Source organism: Mesocricetus auratus, unplaced genomic scaffold (assembly GCF_017639785.1).
Source record: "Mesocricetus auratus isolate SY011 unplaced genomic scaffold, BCM_Maur_2.0 Super-Scaffold_2245, whole genome shotgun sequence".
NCBI classification, from domain to species: Eukaryota; Metazoa; Chordata; class Mammalia; order Rodentia; family Cricetidae; genus Mesocricetus; species Mesocricetus auratus.
The window spans coordinates 12,330,468-12,341,800 of NW_024429180.1; the positions used below are offsets into that span (position 1 = coordinate 12,330,468).

Consider the following 11,333-nt stretch of genomic DNA (forward strand, 5'->3'; position numbering starts at 1 on the left):
GGGTCTCGGGTTCTCTCCACAATTGGAAATGGGGCTGACTGTGGGCAAGTTGGCAGATTTTGTCTTGATTAATTTTTAATGCAGGAGGGTCGCACACTTAGTGGAGTCCAGCAAAGCATTTTTCAAAATAAGGAACAACTTTGTCCTATTTTTGGGGACCAGGTCTGTCTGTGACTCCTTCAATGGTTTTTGGTATCTTACCGCTCATACTGGGTCACCTTGCCTGCATGGTGTGGTGCTTAGTCTTATTGAAACTTGATCTGTCATATTTTGTTGATATCCATGGGAGCCATAGCCTTATCTAAAAAGAAATAGAGGAGAAGCTTTTGGGGTGGGGGAAGGACTGGAAGGAGAGGAGAGAGGAGGTCTGGATGCGGAGTAAATATATTAATTACCTAATTATAAAGTTAAAACAAAAACAATCACAACAATAAAAAAGAAAACAGCAAACTACAAATAAGGAATGGCATTCTTCCATGGCCTCCAGGTTGGTTCTTGCTTTGACCTCACTTCCTGATGAACTCTGATGTGGAAATTTATGCAAAATGAATTATTTTCTTCTGAAGCTGTTTATGATCATGGTTTTTATAATAAAAACATGAAAACAAACCAGGACAGTAGTTACCTTTCAATTTTTGAGAAAACCTCACATTGATTTCCAAAGTGGTTTTTCTAGTTTTACTCCTTTCAAAAGTGTAATTGTGCTCTTCTCTCTACACGTCTATATCTGGAATTTTGCCCTTTGTATTATCTGACCAGGTAACCAAGAATAACTAAGCTCTTTTAACTTGCATTTTCCTGATGACTAAGAATGAAAAACACCTTTCATGAGCAAATTGCCTACTTGTTTTTCTTTCCGTGAACATATTTGTATTTGGTTCTACAATCTAGTTCATCTTACATTTCTTCTTGATGTTGATTTTTTTCATTAATTTTCTATCAAATGTATAAGCCTGCAAATATTTTCTCCCAATCTTTGAAGATTCCTCTTTATTTCAGTTTCTTCAGTTGTACAAAGATTATTTTTTCCTTTAAAACTTCCTTGTTATTCTGAACCTTCATTCAGGAAGGAGAAAAAACAAATCCAGACTTGGAAGAATATGCGATAACAAAATATAGCTTGAGGAACATATATACAAAAGGTATCTTTTCATTATATACTTGATATTTAAAAAGGATTTAAGACATATCCACGAATTAAAAAGGGATACAATGCAAGTATATTTGTGTAAGCTAGAATGCCCTAGTTATTAATTATTGATGCTAGAATATCACTGAAATAACAATTTCTTTACAGCATCTTATTATTATGGTTTGCATTTGTAAGGGAGCACATGGTACTACATATGCCCTGTAAAGGTCAAAGGAAAAAAATTACAAAGTTTTTATTTACATCTTTAACGGGATTCTGGCAATAAAGTTTTCATTGCCTGACTTAAGTAGAAGGTACCATCTCACAACCCCAAAATTGCATATTTCTTTGAGTGACAAAGTAAGGTAATAAAAAATGCAAACATGTAAATGACAACCACAACAATAAAACCAATCAATCATTCCCTTCTAACTGGTATTTGGAGAACTTGAAACTCCTATATGGGGAATAGGTGAGAACTATTTTGATTGGATTTGTGTTCAGATGCTTATTCAAGTGATGCTAAATGATTGGCTGTCATTGTGTTGCTATTAGCAGATGAAAGATGGTATAGAATTTCTGAGGAGGAAAGAAGTGGGTATGTCATAGATGATATGTTAGGACTTCTGTGTCTCTACCCCCAACTAGTCCTGTCATACGAGGCTATCAGAACATCGTTGCTGCAACAAGCACCTAACATGGTGATTGCATACGTCTTGTACATGTAAGAATTTAGTAATCAAAATTTTCTAATTCTAATGAATACAATATCCAATATTTCAGGTATATCATTATAAAACAAATATTATGAACTTTTAATATTAGGAAGATCTAATATCTAGCCTTCCATAGTTAAAATGTTGTGTGTGATTTTGCTTCTATGAAATCAAAGAAGAATAAGCAATCAATGGTCATTAATATCCCTCAATATTAATGACAGTAACTCAACCATAAAATGACACAGGATAACAGAATGGATCCGAAGACAGAACCCATCCTTCTACTGCATACAAGAAACACATCTCACTCTCAAAGACAGACACAGCCTCAGAGTTAAAGGTTGGGAAAAGATTTTCCAATCAAGTGGACCAAAGAAACAAGCAGGCGTAGCAATACTAATATCTAATAAATTAGACTGTAAATTAAAATGAATTAAAAGAGATGAAAGAGGTCATTAATACTCATCACAGGAGAAATCCTTCAAGATGAAGTTTCAATTCTGAACATCTATGCCCCAAATACAAAGGCATCCATGTTCGTAAAAGAAACATTACTAAAACTCAAATCAAATATAAAGTCCCACACACTTACAGTGGGAGAATTCAACACCCCACTCTCACCACTAGACAGGAATACCAGACAGAAACTTAACAGAGCAGAAAAGGGGCTAATAGAAGTTATGAAACAATTGGGATTAACAGACATCTACAGAACATTCCATCCACATAAAAAAGAATATACTGTCTTCTCACCACTACCTGGAACCTTCTCAAAAATTGACCACATATTTGGCAACATATTAAACCTCATCAGGTACAAATAATTGGAATAACTCCATGCATCTTATCAGACCACAATGCATTAAAATTAGAATTCAACAACAACAGAAATCGCAGAAACCCTACAAACTCAAGGAAATTGAATAACGCAACAATTCTTGGGACAAATATGAAATAACAAAAGAAATTAATGACTTCTGAGAATTCATACCCAAACCTATGGGACTCTTTGAAAGCAGTGCTATGAGGGAAGTTCATAGCACTAAGTGCCCACATGAAGAAACTAGAGAAAATTATACTAGAGAATTAACAGCACAGCTGAAAGCTCTAGAACACAAAGAATCAAACTCACTCAGGAGGAGCAGACACCAGGAAATAATCAAACTGAGGGCTAAAATCAATAAAGTAGAAACTAGGAAAAGAATAGAAAGAATCAATGCAATGAAGACTTGGTTCTATGAGAAAATCAGCAAGATAGAAAAACCTTTGTCCGAACTTACCAAACAGCAGAGTGTGAACATGCAAATTAACAAAATCAGAAATGAAAAGGGGGACATAACAACAGACTCTGAGGAAAGTCAGAGAATCATCAGGTAATAATTTGAAAACATGTACTCCACAAAATTCGAAAATTTAAAGGAAATGAACAATTTTCTAGATAACTATTTCTTGCCAAAATTACATCATGAACAGATAAGTAATTTAAATAGACCTATAATCCCTATGGAAATAGAAGCAGTCATCAAAAGTCTCCCAACAAAAAAAGCCCTGGTCGAGATGGCCTCAGTGCAGAATTCTACCAAAAATTCAAAGAGAAACTTATACCAATTCTTCTCAAAATATTCCATGCAATAGATGCAGAAGGGCCTTTGCCAAACTCCTTCTACAAGGCTTCAATATCCTTGATCCCAAGCCACATAAAGACACACTAAGAAAGAGAACTTCAGAACAATATCCCTCATGAACAGCGATGAAAAAATACTCAATAAAACACTGGCAAATCGGATCCAAGAACACATCAAAACAATTATTCCACACAATCAAGTAGGATTCATCCCAGAGATGCAGGGATGTTTCAACATACGAAAATCCATCAATGTAATCCACCATATAAATAAGCTAAAAAGCAAAAATCACATGATCATCTCACTAGATGCAGAAAAAGCCTTTGACACAATCCAACACCCCTTCATGATAGAGGTCTTGGAGTGATCTTGGATAACAGGAGGGGAAGGAAAGGTAGATGGACCTGGAGTTGATAGGTGAAATAACCTTGTTTCTAATTTAAATTTAAAAATGAAAATATAAAAAATATAAAAAATATATAAATGAGCACAATTTCTGAAGACAAAATTTTATAGCACACAATTCAATTAGGTAAAACACCTACTTTCTCAATCTGGACACTTGGGGGAGGGCCGGGGCCCTCCCCGGAAAAAATGACAGACTCTAGTGATCCCCATGGAGGGCCTAACTCTCCCTGGGGAATGGATTGGGATTGGATGAAGGGCTTGGGGTAAAGGTGGGGGGTAACAGGTGGGAGAGGGACCTGGGACAGACACAGGAAGCATGCTTGTTTCTAATTTAAATATGTAATAAAAAGTTTTTTCAAAAAAATAAAAATGCTGTACAGAACTAACATTTTCTTTAAAGCCATACACAACTTTTGTTTATATATCATATTTTCCAATTTTATTTTTATTGTTTTCATGGATACGTATGACAGAATATTATACTACTATCCTATGCTCTCACATTGACTTTCATCTACATATCAGTAAATGGGAGAGGTTTCTCTGAGGTTTGTTTGGTTCCTTAACTACAGGTACATCAAGCATGACTAATTACAGTTTAACAATTATCCCAAATATCATGTGATTTTATGCAACAAATTGGTCAAAAAGTATGTTATTACTGTAATAAGAGTATGACAACAAAATTTAAATTGGGAAATAATAACTATATGTTGTTTTAGAAAATAAAATTTCCCTTCCATAATTCTATATTTTTACACTTGGGACTCTGCAATACACAGTCATACACATTTAACAATCATGAAACTATAACACAGAGAATTAAACACATGGAAATCCAAAGAAGTCCCAAGCATTAAGTACTATAAGTACTGAACAAAATATTTTGAATTTCTGATAATGTTAAGTTAATTATGAGAAATGAATCAAATGGGACATAAAACAGGTGTTACAATCTGAATAAAAATATGATACTCTATTTTTGGTTCATTCCTTTCAACATGAGTGCTTCTATGCTAGTGTGTATGAGCATGTGCATGTGTGTGTGTGTGTGCATGCACATGTGTGTGTGCATGTGCATGTGCATATGTGTGTGCATGTGCATGTACGTGTGTATGTGTGTGTGTGTATTCACAGGGAAACTTGTGTCAGGTATTCAGTTATAAATGTGCACTCATCTTCTGTGCACAAAATGATCACAAGAAAAAGACCAGTTCATTTGCATTTTTGGGATATTTTTGTTTCATAATAATTTCTCATGGCACTTCTTAAAGTTCATCTAGAACTTTTACTTATATATTATGTTTTCAAATTTTATTTTTATTGTTTTCATGAGTATTTATAAAAGAATATTTATGTGCATCCTTTACCATTTATTTGGGTCTTTTTTCTCTATTTTCTCATATTCATTTGTGTTTTAATTAATTTTATTTGATACTGTTAGTATTATTTAGTTTTAAACATCACTATCTCCAATGTAATAATAGAAAAAAAGTGTGTGGAATGGGTTGGTTGGGAAGTTGAGAGTTGGGGCAGAGTAAATCACAATAAGAATATATTGAATGATGAATTATTTTTTAGCAAAATTAAAAAACTAGAAATATACAGAATTTCAGCTCACAGAATCTTTTCAGTCATCTCAGAACTACAAATATTGTGAGGCAGAGTACATTGAAATGTAGAGGAAGTCTGAGTGGATTTGTTCTTACTGATCATTGATTCCTGTGGTAGCTTTGAGGAGGAGGACTGTAGTTTCATTGATACAACCATTGAATAAGGGCTGTATCATTGCAGAGTGCACAACTGGACTTTGTGGGAAGCACAAGGCATGGAAGCAAAAGCCTGAACAAGGTTTCACAGAACCTACACTCCACTATTTCCCCTCCCTCATGTTCATCACTGCTTCTACCCTTATTAGAACTACTTTAAATATGAGGAAAAGTATTGGCTTGGCTGAGTTTCTCTGTGCCCAAGGACAACAATATATTCTATATCTTCTTAATTTATATTTTAAAATATTCAGTGCCTGAATGTTTTTCTATCACTTTTAGAAATATTAATGAAGCTTCATACTGTTTTTAGGCCTACAACATTCTAATAATAGATTTGATCTAATACATTTGAAATTGCTATCATTTATAGATTTAACACTGCTTCCCACAGAGACAGTGGGAATGAAAACCTTCATTTGAATATTGCTCTGGCTATTTTTATACATTATTTGAAAAATTTACATACTTCACAGCACTTCTTAAAACATGCATAAGTGGACATGTTGACTATGCACTGATTTTTATCAGCATGTTAACCAGTGTATAAAAAGATATCTAGCATAATTATTTCAAAATTTTTCTGTTGATTCATTACCTAACAAAATGAATGAAGCTATAATATATTGTCATGAGTAAAATAACACAATTGATTTAATCACTATCAACTTGACTTAGTATTTTAAGGTAATAATTTGATTTAAATTTGTGTGATTTATAATTAAATTAAAGTTTACTCATTTTACATGTTTCTCAGTGTTTTTGTCTGCTGTAATAACTTATGTGTGCTTAGTGCATGTGTTGACCATAACACAGCATTGCATGCCCTGGATCTGGAATACAGATGATACTTAGCCACTTCTGGGTGAAGAGAATAAACCCCAGTTGTCTGGAAAAGGGTACAGTGCTCTTATCTGCCTAATAATGACTTCAGCCCCATTTACAGGAAACAGCTATGCTATGAATATGTAACATGACTTCAATACTGTGTGATGACAGAGTTCCACCAGAATATGGTCTGAAAATGTTTTGAAAATATGAATATAAGCTTTAATTATAACAGCTAAATATGAAACTTGTAATTTTTTTCTGCCTTAAGTCTTGTTGTCTTTACCAACTCCACAACACAGAAAAAATGCACACTAAGCCCTTTATGTTAAAAACAGCCTAGAAATAATAAAATATGATTGCCATCCATTAGATAAATATTCAGTGAAATATGTGACAGTAATTTAAACTGAAATGAATTCAGAAACATGTATTCATAAAATACTTTTGCTGTTCAATGAGCCATTAGTATTAATTCCTGAATAACTTCAGATGCTTAATCACATGAGGAAAAGTGATAAGTACTTACATAAGTAAAATATTTTTGTTAATGTCTAATGAATATGTCAATTTCTTATATAGTCTAAATTTTCACAAAATGAATTTGATGCATACATATTATGTTTGTAATTTTCCTTAAAATAGATATAAATTGTAAGTAATGTGATAACTGTATTCCATATTGTATCCCTCACATAATTCTTATAGAGAAGTTAAGTTTCATTATTATCCATCTTCAAGCTTAGCTATGCATGCCTGAGTAAATGACAATATTCTTCTTAGCTCTGTCAGATGATGTAGACATTGATAACCATTATAATGTTCCTTTGACAAGAAAATGTCATACCTAAATGTGTCATTTAAAATTCAACATTCAATCAGGTCATCATGGAAGGAACTGAAAAGCTTTGTTTCCGTTTTTAGAAACTGACCTCAGAAATGTCATGAAGTTTCTATGTTCTGACATAAATGACACTTATTTCTGAAACATGAACTTTTAGTAGGTCATGCATGAATAGTCTTAAAACCTCACCACTAAAGGCAGCATAGCCATAGAGGCCAGTGCCAGGAGGAAACAATTATAAAAAGGAAAAAAAATATCTTTAAATAAAGACCACCGGAGAGTTGTAGTTCATGAAAGTGACTTTTATCCTATAAATACACTTAGAGACCTACTATGTTCAAAGCAACATTTATACTGAAAAATAATATTTTACAGTCAATTCTAAAAATAACACTATTTGTCAGGAGAAAATGATATGCAAGAAAATGGTGTGTTCTGTTTCCTCAGAGATCACTGTAGGAGAAATGTGGTAGAGTTGTCAGGGAAACCATCATTTGGAAAGCATGAATATAAATTCTGAATAATGAACATAAAATTGTGACACTGGAGCTGGGGAGAGAATTAATATTACATGTAAAATTCCTAAAAAAACACAAAAGAAGAAGAGGAAGATTTGGGGGAGCAAGAGTATAGAAGATTCCAGGATAGCTGAGCATTAATGGGTCTGAGGAAAGTACTCTGCATATATATTATGACTTTTGTGTTAGTGTTTGAGGGTAATCCTAACATTGGGAGTGGGAGAGGTTTAATCTATCTATTTTGTCTGCTGTTGGGACCCTTTTCCTCCTATTGGTTTGCTTTTACCTACCTTGACATGAACATTTGTGCCTGGTCTTATTGTATCTTCATGTGCCCTATTCACCTTGCATACCTGGAGGCATGCTCTTTTCCTTGGGGTACATGGGTGAGGTGGACTTGGGGGAGATGTAGAGACAGGGAGGAGTGAAGAGAGTAATCCACAATTGGTATTTATTATGTGAGAAAAGAATAAATATTTTTTTTATCAAAGAATGAAAAACCTTACAGATTATGGAGGCTTTAAAATACAAAGAGACAAATGATTTAAATTCTTACCATGAATGTTAGACCCTCCTAACTTTGAGAACATTTTGTGAAACATTTTGAAAATAATTTGTTGATACTGTGCAAATTTGATAGAGCAAAACCTAAATTCTGGTTGTGTAAGTATTACTTATTAAAATAACTAGGAAATAAATAGCAATGACTAAACTGTGTGGGCATTTTTAGTCCCAAGGGATTCTTCCAACCTTGTCAAGGGAGTCTAACTTTTTCTCCTCCAACTTTGAGCTGGAGTAATAAGACTATATTAGAAGATCAGTGGGATACAAATTGGAAAGTAAGAAGTCTATCACTTTTTGCAGATGATAATGGTAATATGCATAAGTTTCCTGAAAAATTCTACCAGGGAACTCCCACAGCTGATAATCCCCTTAATTAATGAGGCTGGATACAAGATAAACTAAAAAAAATCGGTAGACATCCTATATATAAATGACAAATCGACTAGGAAAGAAGTGAGAAATGCATCACCACTGATAGTATCAACAAATAATATAAATATCTGGGAGTAACTCAAACAAAACAAGAGAAAGACATGTATGACAAAAATTTTATGTCTTTAAGACAGAAAATAAAGAAGATATCAGAAGATGGATAGATCACCCATTCTCAGAAATAGGTAGGTTTAATATATTAAAAAGGGCAATCTTCCCAAATACAATCCAAACTCAATGAATACCCATCAAAATCCCAATATAATTCTTCAAATACCTAGAAAGAGCAATATTCAATTTCATGTGTTAAAATAAAAACACAGGAAAGCTAAAGCAATCTTGTACAATAAAGAAATTTCTGTAGTTATCCCCATGCTAGGCTTCAAGCTCTACTATAGAGCTATAGTAGTAAAATCAGCTTTGTATTGGCTTAAAAAATACACAGGGATCAAGGGAATTAAATCTAAGACCCTCAAATAAATCCACACAATTATAAACACCTGATGTTTGACAAAGAAGGCAAAATTAAACAATGAAAAACAAAAGCATTGAGATTTGCTTTATTACTTTCCTTGGTTTTCCTTAATTGCACAATGAAATATTACTTACTAAGAAGTAAAAAACAATGACATCATGAAATCTGTAGGTAAATGCATAGAACTAGAGAAAAATATCCTGAGTGAGGTAACCCAAAACAAGAAAGACAAATATGGTATATATTAACCCGTAAGTGGATATTAGATATAAAGCAAAGGATAAGCAGTTTACAATCCACAACCCCAAGGAAACTAACTAAAAAGGGGAACCATGATAGAGATACACATAGAGGACCCCAGGAAGGGAAAATAGTTAAAATGTCCTGGGTAAACTGGGTGTGGTGAGAAGGGATGGATTAGGGGAAGTGATGATGAGGAATCAAGGATAAGTTGGGGGAGGAATGAAGGAGAGAATAAGGAAAGAGGTATTTTTATAGAAGGAGCCATTATGGGGTGAAAGAGAAACCTAGTGTCTCAAGAATTCTCAGGAATTCATGAGAATGATCCTAGCAAATACTCCTACCAACATTGGAGAGGGTGTCTGATTGGGCCTTCCCCTTTAATAAGGTTAGTAGCTATCCTAAATGTCATTATGGTATCTACATACTGTAACTGGTGGAAGCAGATGCAGAGAACCACAGCCAAGCATTGGACTGAGCTTCTGTAGTTCAGTTGAAGACAGGGAGGAGGGATCATATGATCATGGGTGGTCAAGACAATTAATGGGAAGACCTGAGAGATAGCTGGCCTGAGCTAGTGGGAGCTGATGAATTATGGACAGACAGTTGGAGACCCTGCATGGGACCTAACTAGAGATCTGAGTGTATGTGACAGTTATGGGACTTGATTGTTGGGGGACCCTAACAATGGCAATAGGACATATCCCAGGTGCATGAATTGCCTCTTTGGAGCCCATTTCCTATGGTGATATTTCTTCTTAACCTCGATACAGGGAGGAAGGGCTTTACCCTGTCTTAACTTGGTAGTCCAGACTTTGTTGAGTCCCCAAGAAAGGCCTTATCCTCTATAATGTGAGGATGGAATGTGGGAAGGGGGGAGGTAAGGGAGCAGAAGGAGGGGAAATTGTTTTTGTATGTAAAATGAAAAATAACATTTAAAATAAATAAATAAGAAAGAAGAAAACATCTTCAACAAATAGCACTGGCATAACTGGACATCAACAAGTAGAAGAATGCATATAGATCCTTATTTGATGCCCTGTATACAACGCAAGTCCAGGTGGATCAAGAGTTCAACATAATTCCAGTTACAGTGAACCTAATCGAAAAGGACATGGGAAGCAACCTGAAATGCATAGTCACAGGAGACTATATTCTTAACATAAGACCAATAGCATAGACATTTCTGAAACTAAAAATTCTTCATAGAAATGACATCATCACTTGGACAATACAGAAGCCAACAGAATAGGTTATTCAAAAGCATAATAAATATTTAAAGAAATTATCAGTTGTTTTAGTCACCAGCGAAGTACAAATAAAACCTACATTTTGATTTCATCTTCTAACTCTCAGAATGGATAAAACTAATAAAAAGAATTGACAGTTAATGCTGACAAGGATGTTGAGAAAGTGGAACACGTATCCATTGCTAATGGAAAGGGAAATTTTACCACTGTAAAATCCATGTGGTAGTTCCTCAAGAAGACAAGCATTGCTCTATATGAATATCCAGCTCTACCGCTCTTGGTCATATACCCAAAACACACTTGGTTGTACCACAGACATTTTCATTATCCATCTTCATTAATATTTTATTAATAGTAGTCTAAAACTGGAAAACTAAAACAAAATACAAAAATGGGATGCCCCTCTAAAGAAGAATTCATAAATAATATGTGAATTACTATTTAGTGAATGGAGTATTACTCAGTCATTAAAAATGAACTAGTAATATTTTCAAGTAAGTAGATAGAAATAGAAAAAATCTTGACTTAA

At 34.1% G+C, this 11,333-nt stretch overlaps 1 non-coding gene across 1 annotated transcript; it reads right to left on the minus strand.

Moving 5' to 3' along the window:
• Positions 1-8,508: 8,508 nt before the first annotated feature.
• LOC121138803 lies at positions 8,509-8,629 on the minus strand. Its single transcript, XR_005875665.1, has one exon. It is a non-coding gene; the product is annotated as a U6atac minor spliceosomal RNA (small nuclear RNA).
• Between the last annotated feature and the right edge of the window lie 2,704 nt (positions 8,630-11,333).